General features: G+C 36.1%; 1 protein-coding gene across 1 annotated transcript in view; it reads left to right on the top strand.

The window, feature by feature from the left end:
• GALNT9 (polypeptide N-acetylgalactosaminyltransferase 9) overlaps positions 1–20,000 on the top strand; it is a 2,692,403-nt gene that overhangs the window by 1,167,784 nt on the left and 1,504,619 nt on the right. The window lies entirely within an intron of this gene.

The following is a 20,000-nucleotide window of genomic DNA, read 5'->3' on the forward strand; positions in this document are numbered from 1 at the left end:
ATTGCACAACAATGCAGGCGCCCACAATCTTTTCAGCATTGCCTGTCTCTGCACTGCTGCAGGGAAGAGTAAGAAGAGCTTGTAATTGTCATATATATATATATATATATATATATATATATATATGTGTGTGTGTGTGTGTGTGTGTGTATGTGTGTGTATCTATGTGCAAAGAAAGAGTGAGAGAGAGAAACATTTATATATATAACTTGTGGTTTAGGACAATAAGTGGTTGTGTACATTAACACCAAAACTTTGGAATATACCAAAAGTTTTGGAAAGATGGTTATGAGTGTGTATGTAAGTGTGTGTGTGTGTGTGTGTGTGTGTGTGTGTGTGTGTGTGTGTGTGTGTGTGTGTGTGTGTGTGTGTGTGTGTGTGTGTGTGTGTGCATGTGTGCATGTGTGTGCATGAATGTTTGCTGGTTAGGGCTAGATTAAGGGTTATATAAGGGGATAGTTTTAGTGTTTTGCCCGTGTGCTAGTGAATAGGAATTGTGTGTGAGTGTCTTGTGTAGTGGTACTGTTTGAGAAAGTGTATTTTGTAAGCTAATACTTAAAGCTAAGATTAGGGTTAGTGCAGCTGAATATGGTGGACATACCTCTGAACTGTCCAAATTTTCCAGGCAGTCCAGATTTTTGTCTCATGTTTTGGTCCATTCCTCATAAAATTTCTCTTTTTCTGACAAATCATTGAGAATTGAAGCCACTACATAATGACATACATTTGGGATTCAGACTTCATATCCTTCAGAAAATGCATGCTAACTTTTTATGCTTATTATTTATCTATTAAGACAATATTTAAAATCTGTTTTCTGGGCCTTTGTCCCGCCATTATTTTAGGCTTTTTCCAGATTCCTTGTGCTAACAAGTTGTGAAGTATGAGGTGAACTACACAGGCAAAAAAATTTTGTAAATGACAACACAAATACTTTTACACTTTCACATAGTCAGTAAGAACTACATCTACATAAGTACTCATTGTAAGCTACCAACATATTCCTCCAAAATTCATGTTGTTAGTAACAATGGATAAATGCCTGACTCAGCTCTGTTAGAAATGCTACATCTAAAGAAATAAAAAATGAAGAACAAGCACAAACCAAACCACAAATAAAGAAACCAACTATTTCACAAAGTGAATTTTGTTTAATACAAAAGAGTCTTTCATCTATTTTTACTTGTGAGTGGGTCCAGTCCAGCTACTTCACTTGGTTTCTTTACATCTAAAGAAATCCCAATCCCTCTGTACCACACGCTCCAGAGACCTCATCCTCATTATCACAATTAACAGAACATGCTGGAGAGACAGGTTCATAACCCAGACACTGCCCATGCTATGGAACAGACTTCCCATACATGTCAAGCAGAGCACCTTGCTGACCCTCTTCAAGAGAAATCTTGATGAGTGGATGGGAAACAGAAAATTCACCCTGGGGATAACACCAGTGGCTCTACTCGACAGAGGCACTGGGAACTAAGGTCAGGTGGCACTATGCCAGGGTAATCCTATGGCTAGGCTTGTAAAGGCCCCAGGGCCATTAGCCTAGTACACACCTATGAACCTATGAACCTATAATTCTCATAAGCATGCTTAGGGCCAAGCAAAGCTTGCATATCTTTTAATTTCTAATCTTTATGTACTATGTTCAACATGGTTTTAACCGTGATATTTACTAAGGTGTTAGAATAGAAAGTTCCAGAGTTAGCATAATTTTAGATATTTGTAAGCAGGCCTATCCTCCTTAATGGAAGAATCAATGCCCGGCATTTCAATATAACAAAGTCTCCCTGGCCATCATGCTCTCCTCCACTTAGAATGCACTGCAAAAAAAAAAAAAAAAAAAGGCTTGTCTCTCCATATTTTAGTCATACAGTACTTAGATGGAATAGAAAAAAAAAATCTGAAAATTAATAGCCACCAGGTCATGTCAGCTGGATGGCAAATGCAAAAAAGGTGGATATGAAGACAAAAAGGACCTGCTCATCTGGGTCAGTTAATATGGCAATATTGTAACTTTCATATATACAAGTAGAAGGTCCAGCCTCATTAACTCCAAGGCACAATCCTACACGTATCCTCCTGGGTTGTCCCTTTCATGGGAATATAACCTCTGATAACTGTGGCCCCAAAGAAATACATTGATTTAAATATCACATAAACTGACAGTATTTTGTAAAAAATATTAATTAAAGCCCAAGTAGCTTTTCCCCAAATATATTATGGTATTTTTGAAAAAAGCCGGAGAGAAATTTACCACCCTGTATGAGTGAGCTCTAAGAATTAATACTGTCAGTTTAATCATCTGGGCAAGGCAGTTTTGAAAATTTTAGGATCACTTTTTTGTTAAAAAAGGAGAGAAGAAAGATGAGGGTCTGTCTACATAAAATCTGAAAGTGACATCCACACAAATCAGAATACATTTATTACTGTTAGAACAGTATGAGATTGATAGATGTTTGTGTCAGTGGCCATTGTAGGCATAAATGAGTTAGTTTGCAGTGACATTTGATTATTGTGGGCAATTAAATATGTGGGATTAACACAATGTCTGCTAGCTCATAAATTCTTCTGGATGATGACCACTGCAATTCATATCTTCCAAGATATTAATTTCAATCTGCTGATGCAGATAGTATCAGAAGAAAAACAGTCAGCTTTTTCTAAAGCAAAGTACAAATCCAAAAGCCATACAGGATCCCTGACAGGAAGTTTAATCAGGAAAGTACCTCAGAAAATGGTTGTACACACTTTTCAAAATGCTAATGATAGAGTTATAATCCTAATAAAGATAAGTGGTTGATTCTATTAAACTCCTAAATCTCATCCATCCAAACATTTTAAAGTAGGCCAGAGAAAACATGTCCACTTATTCTTGTATATTTTCTAGTATTAGGGCTCCTGTACGAAATAAAAGGAGTACCCTAGCAGGGTGTTAAGTATCCCTAACCATTAGTGGAAGCAAAGAAAGAAAATCATGCAGTTAGTCAAAGGGAATGGAGATCCAGATGAGGCTTGTCAGATAGATGGTTCGGCAAGAATCTGAAGGGTCACAATTGAACAGGATCTTTACAAGATGCTGACTGAGCAAGGAAAAACAAACTTACTGAGGCATATATAATGTGATAAGGATGACTTTATGCTTGTCGGTTTCACCTTCTGAATGAACTTTAGAATAAGGGAAAATGGTAGGAAAAGCATACAAATGAGTCCTGGGAGCCATCTCTGGATGAACACGTCTAGGATGTTTCCTTCGAGGAGGAATTATGAAAAAAAAACTACTGCACTTTGTGCTGTAGATGCAATAATGTCAAAGTAATTTTACTGCAGTAATGGAGCGGTTTCTTCCGTAGATAGGAGAGGGACCACTCATGAGATATCAGTAAACAGTGACTAAACCTGTCAACTACAGAACTGGTTCTTCAGGATAAAGTAGTTGGTAACCAGAAACCAATTCACTGACACAGATGATAGGAGAACCCCCCCCCCCCCTTGTTTATACACCATACCACTGCCATGTTTTCAGTATTCATGGCTATCAAATCTTGGGGCAAGAAGTCAAGCTATGCCTGCAGTGTGAGGAAGACTTTTTCCTGTCAAAATACTTACATACACCCTGGTCTTGACAGTGACCTCCATGCCCATTCTTGGAAAGGACTACAGACAGTTAGGTTTGCAGTGTGAAGTAGCCATAAAAGGTGTAGCTTATAGTCCCATGAAATCTTGAAGTGTATTGACACAGAATATGCTAGCTGGGATTACTAAATGCTTAAAGTTCACTAGAGAAGTCTCACAAATGATTCGAGCAAAGGCAAGCATGTTGGTGGTTGCTGTCACTAGAACTAGTGCTCTCAGACTTAATAACATTGTGACTGTCAGAGACTGACTAATATAACAAGCTAAGTCACATAACAGAAAAATTCTCTGTGGGAATCCAGTCTTCTGCAGAACAGTATCAAGGCTGTATCAAAGCAGGTATCTGAGAGGTCTCTGTATGAGGCTTTGCAGTGTTTGCTGTAATTTCCAAAGACTTAAAGAGGATAGGAAAAAAACTCTGGCAGAAACCAACCTATTTTGTGCTACAGCATCAAAAAGTGTGTCATTCAGGTAAGAAAACACTTTCTTTCATGGTTTACTGAAACTATGATCACATATCTGGTGAACACATTGAGGGCATATAAGAAATCAAATGGCACAGTTTGCAACTGATAATGGCTAGCTGGCTTCTTCTCAGAAGTGCAGACACCTCCTGAACTCTCTGCCAATATTCATAGGTAGACAACATCCTGAAGGTGCAAACATCACACCTGACATAAAAGGATGGACTACAGCTTCACCATTCTCTAGAGTGGGCAAGGTCAGGCAGGGTCTCAGGACCACTGCCCCAGTCCCTCACAAATGCACCTGCACACCGACACACACACACACGCACACACACACACACACACACACACACACACACACACACACACACACACACACACGCACACACGCACACATGCACACACGCATGCACGCACACACATACACACACACACACACACACACACACACACACACACACACACACACACACACACACACACGCATGCACACACCAAAAGAGGACTACAGTACTATAGTTGCATATGACTGTTCCTTCTTCTGTGCTTGTGACCATTTCTAAGGTAATCACAGTCATGTTGATTCATCCAGATCTCTGTTTTTTGTTGTTTCTGGGCATATAGTCTCTATTTCATCTCAGAAAGGTGCATTGTAGAGTCTGGATTTCAAAAACACAAAGGGTTTTGCCTTCCTTGTCCATATTTCCAGGTGAGCTTCATTGTTTTGGCTGAAAAGAATAGAACAAGCAAGGAAGGGCATTTGAAAAGGTCACCTTGGTGCCCTTGCTGGAGTCATTCAAGTACGCTCAAGTGTAGTAGTGAAGACCAGTATGGGCACCTGCTGGCTGAGCCATGCCATCAGCTGACACAGGTGCAAGTCCCATGGTGTAGTTGGCAACTGACAAAATAACTGTCATCTGCAATTACAATTTGAGTTTAAGCTGTCTGTCCAGTATCACATCCACTGATCAGCTCACTTTGTTCACTAGCTTTTAATGGAATCATAAAATATAAGGCATATAGTTTACAACCTTTGGGAAAAACATTTTGGACATACATTCCTACAGTCAGGATGAAATACCACTCATGAGGTATTAATAAGCAGATTTATTTATTATGTTGAATGTGTATCTTGGAGAAGATATGGTTGCAGCTTTATCCACAATGCAGAATGTTGAGAAAGCAGAAAGCAGACCAAAGATAGTCACTGCCATCAGAAGAAGACGTTAAAGGCTAGCTGCTATTAAAAACACTGGTACTTGAAATGAAGGGCAAGGAACTCAAGGCAGCTAAATGGATGTAGCTCCTAGAAGTGCAGAGGTACAAGCAGATGGGAGAGAAAAGTAATGCCAGCACAAAAAAGGGAGATGATGAACCGTACTAGAGGTATAGGAGTCAATGGGAGGGTGAAATCACAACCAAGAAGACCAAGACAGAACAACATTTTTCCTCAATATCAGAAGGAGAATAAGTTGGTTTGTTTTATATGGGCCTTGGAGAGAGAGTGTATTCAGCACTAAGTTGACCAAAGGCAGTCTTCAGATTTTTAACTCCCTATTTCATGCATACAGCAATGCATGGAGTTTCTAAACTCAGTTACGTTTACTGTTCAAATTATGCGAAAGTTAAAAAAAAATGATTGCTTGCTTGTTACCAGAGCTGCATAGAAATAAGTTTACAGGGGAAAGGCAGATGAATGTATGACAGAGTATACTGAAGAAATCAGCAGTTATTTTCACAGCTGGGTGAGTGGATGTACAGTCACAACATCTGAAATAATTGATGAGCTTTTGGTAACAAGCTTCTAGCACTAAGCCTGAGCACATGAGTATTTGGTTAGCAATACATGAGTTTAACACTGCTGAGGAGATGGTGAGTAGGGAAAGGGGACTTCACTTCATTCCTTCCTTCCAAAAGTCCTTAACTGTTACTACCCTGATTCATTTCTTGTACTTCCTACTGCTCTATCACCAAGTTCCTGTTTCCAAGCACTTTGCTACTCCCACTATTGCACTTCTTCCCTTCGCTTTCCTGCCATTATTAACCCTGCATCCTACCTTCCTAGTCCCAACTTGTATTACATCCTTAGCCTTAAAATCTAACTACCGCAACCTGGCTCTGTAACTGTAACAACCCTTATTAATCTTTATACTCCCTACTGCTCTCTACCAGCTCTCCCTCCCTCAGTACAATACTACCCACACTAATCTACCCTTTCCCTTCTCTCTTCTACTTTCATTAGCCCCTCAGCCCACCTTCTGTATTAACTTGTATTATACTCTTAGCTTAGAGATCCTGTGAATCAGCATGGTATACTAAATATGTAATTATTCACAATTTAGAATGTATATAAACTGCTATAAGTCAGAAATTAAATACTGTGTGTAAATGTATCTAGGTTTTACACTGTTAAAGACTGCTATACTACTGTACACTGTTACTATGTATTTCATACTACTGTATACTGTTAGTATGCATTTCAAAGTGTCTTATATAAACTAAACTGTCAGATGGAATTTATGTACTGTTTTAGGAGCTTTTCTCCCCGGGCCTCCACTGAAAAAGGACCTGTGTCCAGTTGGACTTTCCCAGGAAACAAATGTAAAATAATAAATAATAATAATTTACTAGCAAGCAGGTTACTACTGCAGGGAAGGGGACCATCACTGCACATTGATTTAGAGGAACCATGGGGGCAACCTAAGCCATCCCATCAGGATACACAAGACAAGGTGGAAACCATGAGTTCAGGTACATGCCCGAGTTTTTGGGGTTTGATGTTTTAAATGTAACCAAATTGGGCATGTATGTTCTCAGTATCCATTAAGGCAAGGGAGAACAGAGACCTCAGCAAGTATCAAGCAATGTTAGCAGTATGATAATAATAGCTTCTTTAGAGACAGCAGCTATGCCTATAAGAGTCTGTATCCTATCATTAGTAGGGAAGGAGGTCATTAACAAAAAAGAAACAGTCTCAGACATATTCAAGTCAAACCTGGAGTGGTCAGACAGTAACACTGCATGCCTGGGAAGTCCACCCAGTTTAGGGCCATAGGTGGGAAACCTTTTTAAGTACCTTTAACCACTATCTATCTTGACTGGGAAGGGGATCAAGACCTTTCCCACTCTTTTGGTAAGAATGCTATGGTACAAATTTTTTGATAGGGAAGGAAAGTCATACAATATTTATTGTAAGAAGGCACTTTCTCTCAACGCTTTTGCATTTAAAGCTTTAAGTCCATAAATGTGTGGCTTTATCAAAATGCATCTCATTTCAGTGGTTCCTAATACTATTACAAATTCCAATGGCACCAAAATATTAACATTATTGAATACGGCAGATGATTTATGTCTTAGTCTTTATACATCTCTTTATTTTGCTGCTTATTCTTTTTTATTTTTAAGGTTACTGTTATTTATAATTGTTAGATAAAATTGGTTTAAACTGCATCCTTCTCCAGATAATGTTTTTTTCCTAAAACTGAATATCTTCCAGTGTCCCCTGGGGTACCATTGATCTTAAGCATACTACTTTACTGTAAATTATGAGCAGTGAACGAGTGCAGGGGGCATATTAAGTAGTGCAAGGGTATTGAACATGCCCCCTGCACTCAGAAAGTGCCATATGGCACTTTTTTTTTCTCAAAAATGTTTTTATTAATTATATGAATAGCAAGACAATTAAAAGATTATACATAACAAGAAGGCATAAATGAACATATAACGATTCATCTAGTGATAACAACCTTCATGAGATTTTGATAAGTTATTTAGAAATAAAACATACACCATATGTACACTATATACAAGTTAGGCAACCTGAGAGAAAAAAAAAAAAAAAAAAAAAATAATATTTAACATTAACTATTTAATATGTTTAGAACCTTTTCTAACACAACCTTTCTAATAGCTTTTTTTTGGACTTCCACCTAAGTATCTTTGAGCATCAATAAATTTAAAAGCCATTCTCTGGAAAGTAACCCATTTTAATTTAGAACGATCAATCCAATTTTGTATTATATAAAGTTTTAGTAATGAGCAAATAAAAATGATAACATGAATATCAACTTTTGAAAGATGAATCAATGGAATATGTAGAATAGCAAATTCCCACGTCAACGTGGATTTTTGATATCCCATTTTCTGCAGTCTGACTTTCAAAAATGTCCACAATCTGTGAGAAAAATGACAATACCATAGAATATGAAGGAGGTCTGCTTGGGGATGAGAACAGCATGAACACGAATGGGGACTTATTTGGGTTAAATTTGTTTAATTTGATTGGGGTAAAGTAGGCATCATTATTAATCATTAATTGTGTGTATGCTAATTTTTTAAAAGGGATAAATTCCTTAGTGTGTCTAATAGCCAGGACTTTCTGAGATTCTGACAATTGGGAATTATAATTCAACCAAACATTAGATAAAAGACAGTTGTGGTCCATCATTAAAGAATTAATTAATTTATATGAGTTTGAGAGCATTTTATCAGATGATGAAAGTATTTTGATAATCGTGTTAAGGTTTTTCAATTGTGAGTCTATGGGGACCAGAGATACAAATTTGTTTTTAATTATTGCTCTTAGTTGTGTAAGAATTGGTGAGTAATTCCAGTTTACTTTCAATAACTTATGCCAGTCAGATAAAGGCAAGTCAAGATATTTCAAAACATCTCCTACTTTTAGATTTTTAATTAAAGGATAGTTTGTTAAGTTCAAAAGTTTATTGTCCAATAATATATTTGGGTTTAGATGAATTGGCTGAACATGGTGCGAGATCTTTTCTAGTTTACACATTTTGAGTAAGGTTTGGAAATCTCTAATCTTTTGTTTAAATACTGTAGATATATTTTTAATAAATAAACTATCCAGAGAGATAAAGGGAATAGCTTCAGGATTTAAATTATTAGAAATGACATAATTATACCATAATTTTATTCATAAAGGGTGATTTGGATAAGAAGTGTTATTGAATTTAGAGATAGTAAGAAGTTTATTGGATGAGACAATCAAATAATAGAGATAAAGATTAGGTAAACCCAAACCTCCCTTGTCCTTCGAAAATGCCAATCTAGAATAGGAAATTCTAACAGATTTAGGGAACCATATGAATTTTGCCAAAGCTTTATTTACAGACTCAAAAAATTTTTTTGAAATTATCTGATCAGATGATGAGAATTGGTAAAGAAATTTAGGCAGAATATTCATTTTAATAATGGCCACTATTGAAAGAAATGAAAGGTTTAGATGCTTCCATCTGTCCATATCAGACAATATAGAGTTCCATAATTTATTAATATTATTTTGAAAGGAAGATTTATTATTGTGTTCTAAATTGATTCCTAAATATTTTATATTATAAGTAAACTGAAAATGATCGTCTGGAAACAAAAAAGATTTGTGTGCTAAATGATTTAAGGGAAAAATATGAGTTTTTGTAGAATTTAAAAGATAGTTGGAAACCAAAGAAAAATAATCAATAGAATTCATTATTTTTCTGTAATCAGATAATGGAGTTTGAAAGTAGATTACTAAATCATCCATAAAAGCAGAGAAATGAATATTAGTATTAAGAATTCTAGGGATGTTATGAAAAGTATTTTGAGTAATAAACAATAGCAAAGGTTCTAAGTAAATGTTGAAAAGAAAAGGGGACAATGGACAACCCTGTCTTGTTCCTTTAGTGATCTTTATCGGAGCAGAAAATTGACCATTAATGTATAGTCTAGTAAACATATTCTTGTATAAAACTTTTAAAAATTTATAAAGAATAAGGGAATATTAAAACATAACATAGTTTGAAATAGAAAGTTCCAACATACTCTGTCAAAGGCATTTGATGCATCTATAATCAAAGCATATATAGGGTTTGGATTTTTCTTAATGAGATGAAGTATAGTCTCTAAAGATAGAGTATTATCCCAAGCATGTCTCTGAGACATAAAACCTGATTGATCTGACGAGATAATTGAGGGTAAAATCCGTTTCAATCTGTTAGCCAGAATAGATGACAGAATCTTAATATCCACGTTAATTAAAGAAATGGGTCTATAATTTACTGGGTCAGATTTATCTTTATTATTTTTTAGAATTAGAATGGTTTTGGATGTGTTCCAATGAATATCTGAGATATCATTAACTCTTATATGATTGTAAACTTTAAATAGAAAGGGAAGAACTACCAATTTGAAAGTTTTGAAAAATTCTGGAGTAAAACCATCGGGTCCCGGAGATTTACCCAATTTGAGATTATCTATTGAATCCAAGATTTCTTGTACCGATATAGGGGTAGAAAGTAGTTTTTGCTGATTATCATTAAGTTTAGGGAACTGCAAAGAGTCTAAAAAGAGTTTTGAGTGATTATCTTTAACAGAATTAGAAGAACCTGAATATAACTCAGTGTAAAGAGAGGTGAAAAGTTGAATAATCTCTTCATCAGTATTATATAATCTGTTATTATAAGATAAAGATGTAATATTTGGATTTCTGAAGTTAACTTTAATAATTCTCGCTAACAATTTAGATGGAACCTGGGCCTACTCTGAATATGAAGCAAGTAGCTTTTGTTCAGCTAAGGAGAGGTTATTTTGGTGAAGCAGAATTAAATCTTTCTGACAATCAAAAATTTGTTTTTCTAAAGTAGCATCATAGTTCAGACTAAGATGATTTTCCAACGAAGAAATTCTTGATTTTAAGAATTCCTCTTTCTTAAAGTATTGTTTTTTGAAAAAAGCAGCTTTACTAATAAATAAACCTCTTAATCTTGCTTTACATGCAGCCCATTTTATGTCATAAGGAATGTCTGATGATTCAAGACTATTCACCATTTCATTTAGGATTTCTGAAGCTTGTTTGCAAATATCTTCATTTGACAATAAGTTATTATTTAAGGTCCACTTATTAAACATAGTTTTATTTTTGATATTGGGTTTTATGTTCAATTTTAGTGAAATTCTTGAGTGATCCGAAAAGAATCTGGGTTCTGTAGTAAAGTCCACAACATATTTTGAAATATAATCTGAAATTAGAAAGAAGTCTAATCTGGACCACGAATGATAGCACTTAGAATAACAAGTATATATATCATTCTTGTTTATATTTTTAACAGTGCAGAGGGGATCTATTAAATTATATTCTGTCATCAAATCATTTATAGCCAGAGTAGATTGAAGATTATAGGTGACAGTGGAGCGGGAACGATCAATTACAGGGTTTATAACTGCATTCCAGTCACCACCCACTATAATATGATGATCCTTATAGGATGCAAGAATATTGTAAATTTTTAAAATGAACAAATGTTGTGAATTACATGGGCCATATAGATTTAAAATTAATAAGGGTTTGTCCAAACCAGCAATAGAAGCGGTATATAAGCACCACCTCCCCTCGTCATCAAATTTCTCATCAATAATATTCCCAATGAATTTTTGTTTAATGATTATAGCTACACCTCTGGAGTTAGATGAGTCACCTGAAGCTATAATCTTTTTGATCCATTTTTTAACTCTTTATTCCAATCAATACGTGAAATATGGGTCTCTTGAATAAAACAAATGTTAGCCTGTGATTTAAAGATCATATGAAATAATAGTGACTTTTTCGCTTTATCTTGAATGCCTCTAACATTCCAAGAATCTAAAATTATGTCAACAGGCATATTCTACAAGTATAATCATTATTGATGCTATAAAAGTGAACTCAAGGTGCAAATCCAACACAACATTAAAAAGAAGAAGAAAAAATAAAAGAAAAACAGTCTTTAAGTATTCAAGCAAGTCATCAAATAACATTTGTTGAAAAAAAAGAAAAAGTTTTTTAAGAACCATGAAATGTATAATAATAACCTTTATCCTAACCCTAGTGCCTACCCACCAATCCCCTGTGATAAAGGAAGAGCAGAAGAACATGAAAAAACATTGTAATTATACATAATAATAGCCTCAAGTTAGAATACAAATTACTCAAAGGAAGCCTAACATAACATAAAGTCCGAGTAATACTACTAAAATATATATAAAATTAACTAATTTCAAGACGTCCAACATGCTTAATCCCTACTTCTAATACTAATCTAAAGCTCCTATCCTTAAATTGAAATTTATAGTGATTAAATGTATTTCCTCAAGTATTTCAAGAGAAAGAGAAACAAGTAAATAATAAATAAATCACACTCTGCTTAACTAGAACACTCTATCATAAGAAGTAATACAATTAAAACTGAAAGATATGTAAGATAACATATATAAGTATAACAAAACCAACTGGTAACATTATAATATAAGTAAATAAGCATAGCATTACTGAACTAAAGATAATAGTCATGCACTATCTACTGAACCTTCTTTAGTACTTTAGTGATAATTTCATTAATCAACATGACCATTAGTATGATAAAAGCACTAATACCTGTAGAATGAGTATTTAGTTATAGTTCAAATAAAGCAAAAACAACTACCAAGCAACCATATCTCAAAATGAAAAACAATTCAGTCTGGAGATGCATCTATTAACTAGATAATAATAGTACAGGAACTATTCAAAATGAAATATTATAAGCTGTAAGGTTTTAACACTAGTTAATATACATGAATAAAGTATAATTATATTATTAAATAGTAACTTAAACAGCATCATATATATTGGACTGAATGTACAACAATGTGCATACATATAATTTTAAATCTACTTTTGAATATTTTACTAATGACTCTGTTAGGTTATATAGCCATACTATTCTTCTAAGCTATAGATGTAACATAGCAAAACAGCATGAAAAGACAAGGCTTTTAAAGTAAACATTTTGAAAATCTAATTAAAACAGAAACAAGCAAGCTAAATGCAGTAAATCTAAGGGCTTAAATATATACATGTAGATTCAGCTAATGATATTAAAGATAGTTATTTCAAACCTTTCAAATAAGTAAAGGCTTTCTTAAACATAAACTACTAATCATAAATATCACATCCAGCCTCTGAGAAGAGAGAGCAGAGAATAGAAAGAACATGAAACTTTCATATGAACAGGTATACTTTGTAACATTTGTCAAATTAAACACTTCAGTATAATATAAAATATTGTATGAAAAAATATTCTGAATAGGAAAATATGTTCATTTCTTTACACATCCTTTAGAATTTTAATATATAAAACTAACCTGTTCATTTGTTTCCAGAAACATTTTCACTCTGCTTTATGAAAGTAGCAGCTTGCTTTGAAGTCATGCAGACACACTAAAAGTCACTGAATATATTATGTGACATTAATCTGTTTAAATTTAAAAAGCAACCTTCATTTATGAAGAGAAAACACTTTAAATAATAGCCAGATCTATTAAAAAGTTAGTGCTATTGAATACTTGTTGAAAACAAGCAGACTTGTGTATTTGAAACTGTCCTTTTTTCCTCACAAATGATGACATCACCATCCATCTCAGAGAGACTGTAGTGTGCGCATGTTCATGCAGAGCATCAGCTGGAACTCTGAGGGGAAGATTTTCTTGTTAGAATGTTGAGATGGAATGTTTTTCCCTCCAAAAATCATTTAGCTTACACAGAAGGCTGTAACTCCAAAGCTTGTAGTAAAATTAACATATTATCTATTTACACAGCAAGCATATATGAGAGAAAGAGAAAAAAGTAAATACAGGAATTTAAATGCTTCTATTAATCCACACAAATCTAACAAGCATATATCCTGTCACTGCACACTGTCACACCAAATCCATCATGTATAAATTACATGACAAGTTCTTAAGGTAATATAATTATGTCACATCAGAATTACAAATCATGTAACACAAATACTGTCATATTAAAGAAAAGAAAAGATCAAACCTTATTGTAGTTCTTAAACAGTAGAATATTAAGATACAGTGTCAGGAAGCTTTTTAAATGTTTTAAGAAAAATGTCTTTTGCATCTTTAGGATCTGAACATACAAATCTTTTGTCATTAGCTGTAAAAGACAAGGTATTAGGATATGCCATTTGAAATCTAATCCCTCTTTTTATCAAGTCAGCACAATAGGGGGCTAGTTTTTGTCTATTTAATTTGATCTGTGCAGGAAGATCTTGGGAAAACGATAGTTTGTGAGACTTCCATATGAATTGTTTCTTTGTTTTAGCAGTTTCTAGGATCTGGAAAGTGTCTTGAAAGTTTAGTAACTTAGTATAAATTAACCTTGGTGTGGAAGAATCTTGCTTTGTACGCAGTGCTCTGTGTGCTCTCTCTACAATTATAGATTTTGAAGAAGCTTCACAATTTAACAGTGTTTCAAAGATATTTTTAGTCACAGATAAGTTTTTATTGTCATAAGATTCAGGTAAACCACGAATAATGATGTTATTTCTTCGACTCCTGGCTTCCAGATCCAATATTTTAGCTTGTAAATCTGAAACAGTTTTATCTCTAGATTTAAAGTCACTTTCCAATAAGTCTGTTTTAACCTCCAAAGCTAAGATTTTATTTTCAATAGTAACAATACTATCGTTTATTTGCTTTAAAGATTTACTAAAGTCTGTAAACTGTTCTGAAAAGTTTTGTATAGCACTTTGGATTGGTTTTAATGCTATTTTTAGTTCTTCTAAAAGGAAATTTGAGCCATTTAAATCTTTATTACTTACATTAAAAGTTTCTGTAGGTTGTCTAGATGATTTCAGTCTTTTTGAACCTGAATCTTTTTCAGGAGAGAGCATTGAAGTATATTTGGCCTTTGTAGGCTGAGTCTCCATGGAGTCAGATTTTGTAGCCATGCCCAGAAATGGAATGCAGTTAACAGGATGCCAGGAACCAGGAACAGACTGGAGCAGTAGGAGTCCCAGCAGCAGAGAGACCAAAAATGTTCTGAGGTAAAATAAATCGCAGGATAATAATTCCAGAAGAAAAAATAATCCAAATGCGTAGAAAAAGATTTATAAAATCTTTTAGTATAAAAATTTGAGGAAAAAGGTTGATGTAAAGTTGTAAAAAAAACCAAAAGTTAAATAGCTGTGAGGAGCTCAGAGAGTAAGGACTAGACTAGTCGGCAGCCATCTTGGAATCGAGAAAAGTGCCATATGGCACTTGCTAAAAGTAGTTTGGCATAATATTAGAGAACTTCTCTAATATTATGCCAGTATTTCAGTGTCCGTGCACACTGAAATTAAATAAATGAGTATTTAAGTGTCCGTGGACACTGAAATACATACCAGAGCAAAAAAACAATGCAGGGGTGTGTGTGACAGGTTCTGTCACACACCCCCTGCATTGTAAAAGTGCTGTATGGCCATAGCTCCATACTTCACAACCTATTAAAGCAAGAAATTTGGCAAAGGCACAAATAATGGGGGGCAAAGGTCTAAAAATAAGGACAACTTTTAAATATAGCTCTTACAAACTTAGAAAGTTGATAGGAAATGGCTTATGCATTAGCATGAATTTTCTGAAAGACAGAAATCTGAAACTCACCTGTATGCCATGATTTCCTGACGGCAGTCCTCAATGACTTGCCAGAAACCACAAACTGAACAGAAACAGGCCAAAAATATGAGACAACAATTTGAACATTCTGTGAAAATTGGTACAGTTGAGAGGTGTGCATAGCCCTCAATTGTACAGGTTTCTGCAAAATGCCCAGATGCCTGCCTCACATACCTCTTAACCTCCTAGAGCAAAATTCGTTGTACAAAGCCATAAATAATGGGTGGACAAAGGCAAATAAATAGGGTCATGTTTTAAAAAGTGCACTGACAAACCCAAATGCTGAGAGAATAAAAGGTTTGCAGTAGCATGACCTTCCTGCAAGGTAGGAAGACTGAAACTCAAATGTCTGCTATATGAAAGCACCATACAGCCATAGCTGTCAACTGTACAGCTGTCTGCCGAATGTCCAGATGCCTTCCCCTCATGCTTCTCATCCTCCTAGGGCAATAAAGCAGTACAAAGCCATAAATAATGGGTTGACAAAAGCACATAAATAGGGACACATTTTAAAAAGTGCACTGACAAACCTAAAAGCTGACAGAATAAAAGGTTTGCAGTAGCATGGACTACCTGCAGGGTATGAAGACTAAAACAGAAATGTCTGCCATGTGAAAGTGCTGTATGGGCAAATCTCTCAACTGTACCAGTGTCTGCAGAAAGCCCAGATGCCTGCCTCACATACCTGTCAACCGCCTAGAGTAACAAAGCTGAACACGGACATAAATAGTTAAATATGTTTTTTCTATACTAAAGCATGTTTAAGCATGGCTGAGTGAGTGTGTGTATTATGGCCCTCTGCTCAGTATTGCTTAAACACCCCAGAGGAGATAAATAAAAATATACAGCTAAAATCACCAAAGTGAGATAGTGTAGTGCTTAGTGTCCCAGATTCAGATGCAGATGGTCATGGTTTGAGTAACACAACAGACATTTTATTTCTACATGGGAAAACTATGTGTTAAAACCATTATTTTCATATTAAAGCATGTAGTAATTGATTTTTGTCAACCAGGGTAGTGTAGCTCATGTAAAATGAAAGCATGAGTGCATATAACATGTGAAACCACCCATATATACACAAGTTTCCCATACAGTATAGTCACACCCCTTGCTAATGTAATGATAGCACATAGAGGAATGTCATGTAAAGTAAATCATATACACTTACTTAATGAAGTCATTATTCTGATATTTTTTTAAAAATAAAAAGTGAGCAATGGTTAGCAATACTCAGCGATGTTTACCAGGTTTAAGCATTGCTTAGATGTAAATGCTAAGCAGCAGGTAGCTCAGCTGAGGGGATTTGTGCACTGTTAAGCCGTGCTCAACAATTACCCATTTAAGCACTGTTCAAGTCAGCTTAGCGGATTTGCGCACTGCTTAGTGTAGCTTAACATGTTCAAAATGGTCCAATGATGACAAAGGGTGGAAATATCACTTTATTTAAATGGTACAGGTGGGAATACAGCCAAAATCTGTTATAGTTCATCTGTGCAGGTAGTATGTCTGGTGTAGGTGAAAGAGCACATTTGCGACATAGCACTGGAGATTTCAGGAGTTCAGGGTCATGGCTGGACTCCTTGTAGAAAACCATGAGGAGAGACTGCTGCAGGGCCAGTACCATGGCTCACAATACAAAGCAAAGGCCTGGGACCATCTCACATGTGATCTCACCAGGGCTACTGGTGTCTTCCGGACTGGTGAGCAGGTACGCCACCACTATGCTGACCTAAAGCAGAGTAAGGGGGCAGTCTTGGCCCAGTAGATCCAAGATGCATGGCCAAAGAATGCTCCAGTAGTGAGTAAGTATCACTATCAAGTAGTTTGTAGCAAATACTAGCCTGAGAATGTGATAGACAGGTATGCATTATGTTTGTTTTGCTCCCCTACAGCTGCAGCAGAGAGGGCAAGTAATGTAGAAGCCCATGATGACAGACTGCTAAGGCTGCACTGACAGGCTGGTGAGTACAAATCTATTTTGCAGTATACTGTGCAAATAGCTAGGAAGGAGTATATTGCTTACTGCTAGTAGGTGTACTGTTACTGTGTTAACTGAATAAGTAAAAAGTTTGACTGACTAATACTGATGTGTAATAAAGATCCCTACAAAAAACTGTTGTGTATACTCTGGTATGTTGTTGTAGACATATAGAATGTATACAGGTTATTCACAGTAAATGTGGCTGTGACAGCATACATTAACTGAGGTTGTTCTCTGAACCAGCTGCTAAGAAAAACTGTAGATGGTGGAGCTGTTAAACAAGATATAACTGAAATGCGAACTATATACAGCACTAAGCTCTGAAACCTGAATAGTAATGTGTAAAGTTTCAAATTGTGTTCCCTCCAGCATTGCCTTGTGTTAACCTTTGTTTTCCAGACTGTAGTAATCCAAACAATTAATGCACAGTACAATAACTGTCATGCATGCATCGCAGGATTACAAATTCAGACTGTCTAACTAAGAAACTATTAGGCAGAAACCAGTTAAACAAGAAACAGCAGTTCCCCAGTCACTCAGTGTGATGAGAAATAGCTTAGTTGTTAATTTTGCACACCCAAACATGCCACATGGTTTGAATCCAGTGATTGGTACTAAAATGTGTACATATCTACACACAACGAATCAGAAATAAATGTAAAAACAGTCAGGCAGTGTTAGATATTTTCTCCACAGGTTTTACAGGTAAGGAAATGTTGATAGTAGCTGTATGAAGGGTATACTAATAAATTGTGTAGAACTGTTAAACTGTCTCACCACATGCCAGCAAATGACAGCAGGAGAGGTACATACAACATGCACTCTTCCCGATACATGTCTCTCAAGTGTAACGCTATCATGGTTAGTGGTCACTGCTGCCAATAACCCTGGACACAGATAGGAAACCAGTTGATGTATGCCAGTAACACACTCACATAACATCAGTTCATGGTACCCCTCCTGTGCCAGATATGTAACCCTGACATGTATGAGTCCCCCCTAGTCATGTACCCAGAGTTGTCACAGTTTACCCCATACCATTCCAGGCTGACAGTTTAATAGGTAGGTTTGTGCTACAGAAGTCATGGACCATAGGCAGATGTAAAGTGAGGGCAGACACATAGAGTATTGAGCAGTGTTTTTTTGGAAAATAGAAACATAAACAGATGTTAATGGACTTTTTGTCTCTCCCCACCCCTCATCTGGATCAATACTATAATTCATATAATACTGGCATGTTCTTCTCCAAACCTAATGTTGGGACTTGTCTTTTATTATTTTTCATATATTTGATTGGTTGCATGTTAACATACCTTGTTTAAAGACCATTGTTGGTGGCCTGCTGCCGTCAATGTTACTGGCATGCTGTTATGATGCATACTGTTGTTCCATTTATACATGTGTTCATTTTGCTATGCAACTGTTTCAGATCTGTTTTATGGGGTTAATTGGAACACCCATGAATGCTGTTATAACTAATCTTGAAATGTGTTTTTCATAACTAACCAACATATGTTTTAAAACCTCAACACCATAGCATGTTTGGGAAGGAAGATCCCAGTGGATCCACATATCCTGCCTCATCTGGCTGTGGCACTGGATCCCAGCACATGTGGGACCCAACCTGGGACTTCCTCATCCATTGGTCCTGCACCACCTTCTGGTGGAACTCCTACTGTGATGGGCACAGACAGGAGCCTGTCACCCACAGTCAGTTCAGGGGTTTGGTGTGCATTGTTGGGTGGGCAACTGCACCAGATTGAGGGCCACCTGGAACACCTTGAGGGGCAGGCTGCCCATCCTGTACAGCCCCCAGCAAAGCCATCTTTGGGGCCATGAAGGAGCAGTAGTGAATGTCCATGGGTGGGGACCTCAGTCCCACTGTATCCATTTGGGGGCTCATGGACTTTAGATTCCCAACCACCATCCCTATCAAAGGTATTTACCCCTAATGTGTCATATGCCACCCCTGTCTGCTGTCTTGTCTGTCTTGTCTGTCTGCAAATGCAACCTATTCCACCCAACCTACCCCCCACAAACATACCTACAGCCCTTCCCCAACATCCCACTCTCATTTTAAAAAAGGGCATCTGTCCTGCAAAAAAGAAATTGCCCCATACATAGCACTACATTTCACCCCATGTACAGTGAAAATAATCAATTAACCCACAGATTATTCTGCAAATGTCTGTCACCAACACCCTCCCTATGTGGTATGAGCCTGTAAATTCCAACTCTACACATTATTCACAGCTGCTGCTGCAGAAGAAATGTAGCTCTATGGTCCTTCCCTATACCCATTCTGCAGACCCCTAACTGCTTTTCATAATGCTTTACCCCCTGTTTGCCTCCATTTCACCAATTTCCTCTCACCTTTTTTCTTTTCATTAAAGAAAATTAGTGTGGGTGTAAGTGGGAATAAGCAGTGCTAAGTGAAGCTAAGAGGCTTTAAC

Source organism: Protopterus annectens, chromosome 1.part0 (assembly GCF_019279795.1).
Source record: "Protopterus annectens isolate FY-2018-M chromosome 1.part0, PAN1.0, whole genome shotgun sequence".
Classification (NCBI taxonomy): Eukaryota; Metazoa; Chordata; order Ceratodontiformes; family Protopteridae; genus Protopterus; species Protopterus annectens.